Source organism: Epinephelus fuscoguttatus, linkage group LG15 (assembly GCF_011397635.1).
Source record: "Epinephelus fuscoguttatus linkage group LG15, E.fuscoguttatus.final_Chr_v1".
In the NCBI taxonomy this organism is placed as follows: Eukaryota; Metazoa; Chordata; class Actinopteri; order Perciformes; family Serranidae; genus Epinephelus; species Epinephelus fuscoguttatus.
The window spans coordinates 227,021-239,094 of record NC_064766.1 but is presented as its reverse complement, the minus strand read 5'-3'; the positions used below and the strand labels follow the sequence as shown (position 1 = coordinate 239,094).

At 40.7% G+C, this 12,074-nt stretch overlaps 1 long non-coding RNA gene across 1 annotated transcript; it reads right to left on the bottom strand.

Moving 5' to 3' along the window:
• Positions 1-7,832: 7,832 nt before the first annotated feature.
• On the bottom strand, positions 7,833-10,823 carry LOC125902845 (uncharacterized). Its single transcript, XR_007451191.1, has 7 exons — positions 10,727-10,823; positions 10,319-10,628; positions 10,125-10,189; positions 9,676-9,723; positions 9,381-9,448; positions 8,149-8,321; positions 7,833-8,015 (listed from the first exon to the last, which is right to left on the bottom strand). It is a non-coding gene; the product is annotated as an uncharacterized LOC125902845 (long non-coding RNA).
• Between the last annotated feature and the right edge of the window lie 1,251 nt (positions 10,824-12,074).

Below are 12,074 nucleotides of genomic sequence, written 5' to 3'. Positions count from 1 at the left end.
AATAATAAACCATAATTAACAGCGCGATTACAATAGGGTCCTCGTGGACGATTTCGTCGTTGCTCGGGCCCTAATAAACAGCGTGATTACAATAGGGTCCTCACGGATGACTTCGTCGTCGCTCAGGCCCTAATTACTGCCCCATCACTGCCAGCTCAGTCTTTCCATCTACAGTGGTGGAAAAAAGTTTTCGGACACCCCGTGCATTTGAGAAATATTGCATTAAGAATCACTCTTAGGTCTTCAAGTGCAATTTCTTTTAGTACAGTCACAGCTAAAATACTAAATAAATCCTAAAAAAGCCATTAAAAACTTAAAATTGATTGGTTCCATAAAAATACATAAGAAATTTTGAGTATTGGGTCATTTTGGTACCAGTGATGAAGGTCGTTCTTTTTATTAAAAGACACAATTTTTTTGCCAAGCTTTATGTCTACATAAAGCCAGCACATTTGAAAGTTCTTCAGACACAAAAATGGCTAAAACAAGGAACCTAACGCAGGAAACACGCCTGAAGATAAAGATTCTCAGCCAGGAAGGGTACAGCTGCCGCCAGATAGCCAGGAAGTGCAGATGCAGTCCTTCAGCAGTTGGATACACTCTGCAGAAATACAGACAAACCAACAGCTTGGAAGACAAACCAAGATCTGGGTGTCCAAGGGTTTCTTCAGCAAGAAATGACCGCATCCTGATCCACATGTGCAGGCAAAACCGCCGAATGACATCACAGGAGCTTCAGCAGCAGTGGTCAAACCAAACTGGTGTCCAGTGTTCCACCCGCACTGTACGTGGCCGACTTTTAGATCATGGCTTAAGGTCCTACAAGGCTATCAAGAAGCCCCTGATCAATGAGAGACAGAGGTTAGCCCGGCGTCGTTGGGCCCAGGCACGCAAGAACTGGACAGCCAGGAATTGGAAGAAGATTTTGTGGTCAGATGAGTCCAGTTTCCAGCTTTATCTTCCTCCTACTAATGTGAGTGCAGAAGGCCAGGCGAGTGACATTATCTCCAGCATGTATAGTACCTACTGTCAAGCATGGTGGAGGCAGTATCATGGTTTGGGGATGCATGAGTGCTGCTGGTGTTGGTCATCTCACTGTCTGTGATGGCACATTGAACTCTACCAAGTATTGTACCATTCTCGAAAGCCACATGCTCCCTTCTGCGCGTGCACTGTTCCAATCGAGGTAAAAACTGGATGTTTCAACAAGATAATGCCCCTTGCCACACATCCAAGGCCAGTAGAACTTGGCTGCAGGAGCACAGTATCCAGGTCTTAGAGTGGCCAGCTCAATCCCCGGACATGAGCCCCATTGAAAATCTGTGGTGGATTATCAAAAGGTCTGTTTCAAAGCATAAACCAAAGAATTTAGAAGAATTAAAAGCAGTAATTCAAGAAGAATGGGACAAGATTACCCCTCAACAGTGTGAAAGGCTCGTGGGGAACATGCCAGCCAGGATTAGAGCTCTACTATGTGCCAATGGCAGGACTACTAAATATTAATTTGATGATGTGATGGTTTATTTATTTTTTGTGCAGTTTTGAACACATTCTCTGTTATTTGTTGACTTTGATACCGACAATGTTGAGAACCGACATATTGAAACTGTCAAGAATTTAGTTTTGTTAGTTTTTCTTGTAAACAATAAACAAAAAAATATAATTTGTATTTGTTTGTATCTGTCTAATGCAGCCACACCTTTTGAAACACAAAAAAGATTTTTCCACAAATATTTCATGATAATATTTGAGATTGTGTTAAATTTTAAGGGTGTCCGAAAACTTTTTTCCACCACTGTACAGGCACATCTCTCTATGCTTGCTGCATGGTGGCCTGAACAAACTTCTAATTCCTAAGTGACCATAGAGGAAAATATGGCAAAAATCACAACACAGCCTTTTGTAATTATATTTGCTCATTTAGAATTGTGGAGATTTGTTCTGTACTTTGCCCTCATTTTTATAGACATGCTTACAGTTTCATCTTGATTTCTGCTGTAGAACAGTATCACACATATATTGCAAAATAGGTATTGTAGCTGACTTACATGTGTGCTGTGCGGCCCACTTTTTCTCCTCCCTCTTTCTCCTCCCACCATCTCTGTCTCCAGCAAGATGAAGCCATCTTTTTATGTATGCCTCCACCTCCTGGTCCGTTGCAGTTGCTGTTCAGTGATTGTTTCTGACTGTTCCTAAAAATTGAGAAAACTGTAAAGCTTTGGATAGATTACACACAATGGTGAGAAATGGCCAGCTGCATGGCATACTATATCCTGCCCATAGTTGGGCAGCAATGAATGTAGTTTGAAAACAGTCTAGCCATGACCAACAGCCAATACTACAATTATAGGAGGAAAACTCTGCCCTTCAGCTGACGAACTGATTGCAGACTGGTGCATCTCCGACCGGGAGACAGATAAACAGCTGGCAGGGAGAAGATTCTGGAGCGCACGGTCAGTTTTAGAATTTTTCCGCACAGAGTATGTCTTCTTCAGAGCAAACAGAGCATTTTGTGAATGACAGCTTTAAACTGGTGCCTTTTCACTTAGTTTCTGATTGATTGCCTGTATATGTTGTATTACAAGTGTTTTGTAACATTTGTATTAGATTGTCATTTTAATTATATTACTGACGTGTTGTGTGGTGTCACATGAGCTGTTTTGATGAAGCAGCTTATCTGCTCCTCCAATCAGAGAAGCTTAACTGAGCAGGCACCCTATTTAAAGCTGTCATTCATAAAATGCTCTGTTTTCTCTGAAGAAGACATACTCTGTGCCGAAACATCAGCGACCTGCACCATATTAAAACTGACCATGTGTTCCAGCATCTTCTCCCTGCCAGCCAATACTAAAACTCATGTAGTCATGCAGTTCAACAAATTTGAACACACATGGGACATGATCAAACAGCCTTCACTAATTGCCTGTCATTGTAAGACTTGGTTTTGTAGCTGCAACCAGTAACAACAAGCAATGCCATTCTATTATAACAGAATAGAATAGAATATTGTCTGCTACCACACTGATGCATAATCATCCAGATCCGCATCTTGATAAATCGATTATATGATTCATTTCAGCACCCCTAGTTAACCATAGCATCATATATTCAGAAGCATTAAAGAAAAGGAAAACCAATTCATAAGACACATCGCAAAGAAATATAACCCACAATTAACACTTACCAGTAATGTAATCTTTCAGCAGCAGGCTGTGCGAAGCAGTTTTGCCATTGATGACATGCCAAGTTCAGCTTTTTTGCCAGGGAGTTTGTGAAGCAGTGTTTCATAATTCTCCACACTGTGTCTTTGATGTCAGTTCCACCAATTACACTGAAAGCAGTAATCTCAGGAAAAAAGAACATACATGATCTACATGAGCAGTATTAGCTGTACCACAGTTTTGACTGACTGAACATAAACGTTACAGCGTTGAATGACGCATGGACCGCGGAACGCATCTGAACAAGGGGGGGCCATAATTTCAAGTCATGCGGAGGGGGTGGGGGGGCATATGCATTGAAACAGACAATATTACTGATGTATTAAATAACTTTGCGGAGCACTTTTTTTATTCCGACGCCAGTCACATCTACAGTACATGCATGAACACGAACACATGCTTGCTCAGATTAACCCCTCTGATCCCACTCTAACATTCACACACAACAGGCCAAGCCTATTTACACATAAACGCAAAACTCTGTGAATTTATGCCCGCACAATAATAGAGATGCATTGATTTTGTGTCTTCTCCCGTCCCGCAGGAGAAAACACGTCATTTTATAGGTTATTAATAAAGAGATTCATGGGCTTGTTTGTTTCGTTTCCCTGGCCTGCATGTCTTTTGACGCACTGGTCAGGAATAGCGCTCCTATTTCGTTGTTTTCATTTAGTTTTTAATGAAATAAAGGCTGTTTCATATTCTATTCTCCTCCTCTGTATTTATTTATTTTTCTACCTTTATAATAATCACACAGTGATTGAGGTTAAGGCAAGCCCGGCGCCAGGATGAAATTACTGAGAGGGCGGTTAAAAATTACGAGGAGGCAAATCTTTATTATGCAACATAGGTTCACACAGTGAGTTATAAAGAGTGTGCAGACATGCGTAATCGTCGCTCGTAATGACAGCTCGTCGCCGGTGAAACACAATAAACTGCACGTCTTCTTTCATGTTTGTTTCATGACAGATGGAGCTGACAGACAGGTGGAGCAAGCAGCAAATTGGTATGAAAGCTGGTTCAGGGCATATTCCTGTGTTCCTGTGTTGACATCCTGTCGCTAGGCTACATCTTCTTCTTCTTCTTCTTCTTTTTCTTTTTCTTCTACTGTTCAATGGCGGTTGGCAAACAGCGAATTGGTCCATTACCGCCACCAACTGGTGGAGTGTGGATCAAAATGACTATTACACCTTTTAGAAAAAAAAAAAAACCAAAAAAAACAATGCAGCCCTCTATGTCAGAGTACAAAAGTTACCCGGGCCATGGCCCCCCCTGGGGGGCTGCAGGATGTTGAGGGCGTAGTTTTTCTTCAAGATATAATGTTCGCGTGTTTAAACCAATTTCTCTATAGGATCATGCAATAATTTCATAGAAAAACCCAGTTCACAGCACTGGTCACTTTAACCTTGTATAAAACTGAATGTTAACTAGCTGACATTTTTGCAACACTGGCAACCTCTAACAATGACAAAACAATATGCGAAGTAAGTTCCAACAATGACAGTTAAATGTTTCCCACAGATAGATTAGTTCATTTATTTACTTTTCGTTCACAGGGACTCACTGTGACTTCTGTTCTCTCCTGGACAGACCTCAAAGAGCGCGCTTTCTGCTCCCTTGCTCCTTTTCGTCAATTTGAATATGCTACGTTCAAAAGACTCTGTAATTTGGAATACTCAAACTTGAAGGGAAAAAAACCCATTAATAGGAAAAGTAACAGCAAATATAGTTTGAATAAAGATAAGATCCTTCACGACATACAGACTTAATAACACTGACTTCATTGGAAAAAAAAAAACAGTCACTGTATTGAGACTGATATGTTCAGGTACAAACGTTTAAAGGGCTGTGTGAATATATTTTCCTTGATGTTGCTGAATGTCTTAGGGCCTAGAAGCTGAGAGGCTTGCCAGTCATTTTCTGTGTCATGACAGTGAGTTGTTTGGCAGAGAGCAGGTGGGAACTGCTTCTGTTCACAAATGGAGAACCGATAAAGCAGCAGAATGTAGAAGCTTTTAAAGGGATCTCTAAGCAATTGAATCAAGTCAAGTGGACTTAGTTTTAGGTCTGTCTTCCAGACCTAACCAGTTAGAATAGAAAAATACTTTATTCATCCCCCTGGAGGGAAATTCAAGTTAGTTGCTTAGAGATGCCTTCTACCTGGACAAATGAGAATTTGCACAAACATGTTTACCAAGGGATGATATTTACCAACACAAATTTGTCATTTATTCTTTATTTGATAAAGACCAGAGTTTCTGCTTTGTACATTCAGAATTGGGGCAAACACACAGGTTACCATTCCTCTCCTTCAGTGCTCATGTTCTCACTTCACACTGTTCTGTACACATGGCAATGGTGCTGCACCAGTACTACACAACTGCTGAATGACTGGCTGTTAGCCTGTCACTCGTAGCATCCAGGGATATGGCTGTTTCAATGAGCCAGGCAGGGAGCACACATGGGACTGTCTGTTAGATGATAGACTGTTTGTGTGTCACTCTTAGCACACTCCGTCTCCACTGTCAAGGAATGTGATGTTGTTTATGAGCTGGAGCTTATTTTTTTGTGCATTCATGTTGTGCATTTAGTGCATACTGAAATTAGAGAAAACACTGAAAGACATTGTTGGTCATTATGTTATTGTAAGACTTAACCTTTATTTTTTTATGAATTAATTAATTTGCAACAGACGGCTCGGCCTGCACATGGGGATGAAGGGTGTTGTTCATGATAGACATTGACTTAGCTAAAATTCTCCTCTCACCCACCTCCATAGTGGAGAACAGAAGGCAGTTCAGGCCTAAAAGTCTTCAGTCCTCTCACTGCTTCCATAGCCAGCTGCAGCAAAGAAGGTGGCACCTATGCTACCACAGTAGATGAGGTTTGAGGAATGAGGAAACATAGAACCTTTTTTGTGTAAGCGGGGAACATAGAACCTTTTTTGCAGGGTTAAGTGGGGAACATAGAACCCGGGAAACATAGAACCCTGGAAACATAGATACGCTCCCATAGATGATCACATCAGTGCCTTGCACACTCTGGAGGACGCGGTCTCAGCAGGTGGGGACCACCTTGGGCATACTTTAAGCACCACATGACCTTCATTATTGCATCATGGATATATATATATATATTTATATATTGACATTGCCTAACATCAGCATAGCAACATCACAATCACTCCCACCATATGAGGGACATCCTGGCTGGATGGGGGCTCCATCAGTGACCAGCTCCTTCACCCAGAATGAGTGAAGGAGCAATATTGCAGGTCGTTCCTGCTGCAACGCTGTCAATTTGCCCATCAAGGGACCAAAAAAGGAATATCTACTTATCTTATATTATCTTGTCCTGGCACATTTGTACTTCACAAAGTATGGACCTCACCATGTGGTCCACTTTAGGCTCACATCCAGATCACCCGGTGTTAACTGTGCCATATTTCAGCCAAAACTGTCCCAAATATGTTTCAACAAAGGTGTGCTATGTGTGCTTCCTTATGTGTGGACCACTTTAGGCTCACGTCCAGAACACCTGATGTTAACTGTGCCATTTTTCAGCCAAAACTGGCCCAAATTGTCATGTTCCACTATTAAGTATTTTATTTTCTCCCTCATGTTTCATGTCTTGTCTTCCTGTTTTATTTTGTGATCACTCACTGCTGTCTCTGTTCCAGGTTCCTGTCTGCCCTGCCCCCTCCCCGTCTGTGTGCACCTGATCCCTGATTGTGTTTTTTCCGCACCTGTGTCTAATCACTCCCCATCAGCCCTGCATATATTCCCCCTTGTGTCTTGTCTCGTTGCCAGTTCGTCGATGCTCTCTGCTCACATTCCAGCGTTTTTCCTCAGTCATAGTCATAGTCGTAGTGTGTTTGATCCTTGCCTGTTTTCGACCTTGCCTTTTTGCCTCACGTCTTGGATACCTCTGCCTGGTTTGTACTGCTTCCTTGTGTACTTACCTCTGCCTGGAATAAACCTTGTTTTACTGTTTGTAACCGGTCTGAGTCGTGCATTTGAGCCCTGCCTTTTCTGTGCCAAAGTTCATGACACAAATATGTTTTAACATAGCTGGGCCATGTGTGCTACCTTATATGTGGGCCATTTTAGGCTCACATCCAGATTAGTCGATGCTAACTTGCCATATTTCAGCGAAAACTGGTCCAAATATGTTTCAACAAAGGCGGGCCACATGTGCTGAACCATATGTGGACCAGCCTTGGTTCACTTAAGTATGACCATCGTCTACTCTGCCAAAGATGGGCCATATTTGTTTTGTGATATTTGGGCCGAATGTTGCATTTACTACATGGGCCAGTTTAGGTTCACATCTGTTTTGTCCGGGCCAGAAGAATGCCTACAGTGCCGGATCGTTACCTGAAGTGACCCACATCCGCATGCCATCTGGGTTGTATCCTCACATACTGTGGTCGGTCACTTGTTTCCATGATCTCATTGTTTTGGTCACCACACAGAGCCAATAGAGCATTGGAATCAATTGACAGTAAATACTATCTACATCAACACTGGAACTTTTCATAATTTGTGTGTATAAAATCAGACAAGAGCAAATTGACTAACCTTCACAATCGAGAAGATAGTCTGCCCAGTAACTCATAGCCTTTTCTTCCTGAGCCCTCCTGTTGCTTCCCTGTTGACTAAGTTCAGACTGGAACAGATTTTCCATCCCTGCAGCAGACAGCTTCACATTGGCATGAAGAGAGCAGGGGTCAGGACCGTCGGATGCTGCTGCAGAGCTGTCAGAAACTGCAGACTTTCAAGTCCAGCCTTGAATCTAAAATACAATTAAAAGATGCATGCAAAGTTACATGTGCATCATGTAGAAATAAGTAAGCAAGAAAATGGGACAACAGTAACACGTTTTTTCATAATTATTTTAGCGACAACAATGAAATACAAAAACCTACCTTTCGATTGCAGTGTTGTTCCTGTGGATGATGTACCACTTCAGGTACTCCTCTACAATCATTTTTTTTTCTTCACATGACTTGACATGCCTGAAGCACCCAGCAGTCTGCAACATGCCGCTGTTCCGTACCATCAAGTCCTGAAGGATCTCCAATGAGGGTGCATTCTGAATCTAAAAGAAGTGATAAGAGTCCCACACATTTAAAATATGACAAGTAATTATAAAAAAAAAATGGTAATGCCAGAAGGATATCTTGACCAGAGGATCTGGTCAGCTACATCTCAGGGCAGACCACTCTCTCTTTACCTATTCTAGAATTTAACACCCTTCTATCAAGTGTCCTCATACCTCTTGTAGGACTTTCCCTATCTCCTCATCTGTAATGTCTCCTACAGATGCCTTGAAACTGGTCTGCCCTGAGATGTAGCTGACCAGATCCTCTGACAGAAAATTAGGACCAGGTCCGCCATGTACAATGGACACAGCAATCATCTTCCCTGCTAAATAATATTCATCCTCTCTGATAGCTGTCCAAGGAAATGCAGAATAAAGAAATACTGAATCAGTTTACATATTTAAAAACACTGCATGGTTGAAATATGTTTTTTTTTTCTTTTAAAACATTGTACACAAAACAGAACCTGTTGAATTGTAGACCAGGTAGCGGCTCTCCACAGGTCCATCAAATATGGGCTATTTGTTCAGCTCTTTCATGAGAAGGGAGAGGAATTCTCTCTTGGGGCCACCTGTATCAAGACCTTCCTCAAACCTCCCTTCATCGTCAGAGAATTTCACCAGGATGTCTTTCTTTTCTGAGAATGTTGCTCTTTTGAATCCTCTGACTGCTCCATCCCAGATGTTAGAGCGACAGATGTTAAATCTGCTGACAGCTTGATGGTCAATCTCTAGTGCCAGGTTTGCAGTTACCTCAGAAATTGATTGCTGGTCCACCCTGTCATCAGATAAGTCATGACCATGTTACATGGTACACGATAGCAGACATTTTTGACCAGGAAAAATTACAACCACAGTTGAAGTAAGGGTAACTTTTCTCTTACTCTGTATCCTCTGGAATGTCATGACTGCACTCAACACTATCTGAGTCATCCTCATGCTCTGTTACAATGGGCGCATACAGCTGAGTATATTTGCTGAGAAACTGACACACACAAGTTTAAGTTGTTGATGTTTTCATATAAAACATACTTGAATTGTAGGAAAGTATAATACCTATAGCACACAGTTTCCATCACACCTCCTGATGTTCCTGGGCCCTCTTGTGAGTCAGAAAGTAAGACCTGAATCACAAACCATAACAGGGATAGGACAGGTAAGTTGAAGTATTTTAAGTCATGGCTATCAGAGGACTGATTTAGAAAGAAAAGACTATTCTAACGTACACAAACGTGGATTTCTGGGTCGGTGTGACACATTATTTTATGTAGTTTAAGACATTAATTGTGTGACAGTATTTTCAGACAAGGCTAAATGTGAACAATAGACAATGTTTAGGAGCCACAATTACCGGAGCTGCTGAATCAGTGCCTGACTCTCTATCTGCAGGTTCCCATACCTGGAAGTAAAAAACAATATATCAGTGTGGCACTTCAAATTTGATTGACAGAACTAGAGCTGAACAAATTTGAACATACATATTGAATTCTATTATTCTGACTGATAGTGTGTGTGATTTGCAACAGGGGGAAAGATCATTCTTACATTATCACTTTCAGTGAAAAACATACAAATTATTATGGTGTGATTTTGCAGGGATCTGCACTTAATAAAGTTGTTTTCTTAAGTTTGTAAAATATGTGTAGGCCAGGACGCTGCAACATTTACCGCTATTTAAAATGCTATTTTGACACGTTTAATCGTAAAAATATGGCTTCTATGCAAAATCTAGAAACATTTTCACTTCCAGACAGAACTTGCAATATAAGCAATGTAAGACACAACAAATGTAGCACTCACTAATGTATCAGCTGCATTGAATTCTGCAGAACTGAATCCGACGAGGCAGATTCAGAGTTGGTTTCCTGAGCAGTGAATACAAGAACAAGTATAAGAGGATTTTAGACTACTCAGAACAACAGACAACTTTTCTTGACAAACAAATCAATTTAAAAAGCTCTTCTTGGTTGGTAATTCATTTCACAATTACTTACAAGAGGTAAAGAAATCTTCAGTTGTACAAACGAACACTGTGATACATTGGTAGGCCTTCCCCACTGCCTCTTTGTACTCTTTTAGAGTGAAGGGTACTTCTTTTCCTGGTATATTAGTTATCATTGTACCGTCAGGGTAGAGCAGTACGTAGGGACCACCATGTAAATTTCTGTGGAAGGTCTTCAGTTTTTGCTCAGCAGCTCCCTACAATTCATCAGCATCCAACTCTGGTCGCATCAAAAGGGGAAGTACTGTTCCTCTTACAGTCTTCAGTACACCATCTTTCAGCTGCATAAGGCCTACTGAAATCTACAGAGAAACACTGAAATAGGCGACTGTTAACTAGTTCAGTGACACTATAAATACATGACAGAATGGACTGTCGGCAATTTATTAGTCTATCTCACCTTAACAACCTTCAGGTTGTCTTCTGATGGTGCTTTTTTCTTTTTGAAAGATGCTCGTCTCTCCTTCTCTTTTAGACTCCGGAAAGTCTGAAATGACTCCAGTGCACTTTTTCCTGTAGCCTCTGCTTCAAATAAGAGTCCAATCAATCGTCAATGAGAAAGAACAGAGAGACATACAGTGTTCTCACCCATACTCATAAAGTATAGAGAGTACATTGCCTAAGCCTAATTCAAAAAAAGAAAAAGAAACATTACCTCCACTTGTGCCAGGTTTGTCAACATCAACATCACACAGGAATTTGATGTCCTTGGCACATGAACAGCAAAAGGCTGGTTTAGAAGGCAGCTGGTGTCCACAAAAAGGACAATACATTATGACCTGCAACAAAACAATATATTGCTTATCATATGTATTTGGACTTATATGTCAAAATAAGACATTTCCATACATAAGTAATATATGTCATATCTTAATATTGCAAAGATGGCTACTGTCATATATGATATATTCAAATATGACCCATACATTTCTCCGAGATATCTGGGCATATATGATACTGACATCAAATTAGATATTACTCTCAAAATAAGACCAGTTATTACACATGTCAGTTTAAAGGGATTCTTTGGGGGTTTTTTTCAACCTAGACCCTATTTTTCCATCTACTTTTATCTAAATGAGTGGTGGGGTTTGCAATATTTGCAATTGCTCTTGTACGAAGCAAGTAGCAATTGCAAATATTGCAAATCCCACCACTCATTTAGATAAAAGTAGATGGAAAAATAGGGTCTAGATTGAAAAAATCAAAGAATCCCTTTAAATTTGATAAAAATGATTACATGTTTACAGTTAAATGTTTAAAACCATAAAAATACACTGTAGAAATGCATAGCTTTCTTAAAACTTTTAATTTATTTTTTTTGAATGTTACAACAACACAACATCACACCTCTGAATGCAGCAGTGATTGAATCTTGAAGTATCAAATATTTGAATGAACGAACATTGAAAGAACTCTGAGCTTAATTTGAACTTGAACTGAAATTTCAAACTTATCAAAATTTTTAAGCGTCAGAAGACTCACTCTCCTTGCTCCTCCTCCTCTTGGCCAAATGTGCCCTTATCTCGGCCAATTTACAATTCATTGCTGTTCCAATGGCTCCCCGAGTGGTTGCTGGATGCCGGTCCATCACTGCATCTGATGAAATGCAGAGGAATTACGTCATACACTAAACAGGGTTAAGTTTAAAGCTTCACCACAAAGAACACAAACCAGGGCTTAAAGTGGGGAAAATTCCTATGCCTGAAACCTTTTAGAGGCTGACGGCGGGTATGGGGGACAGTGGG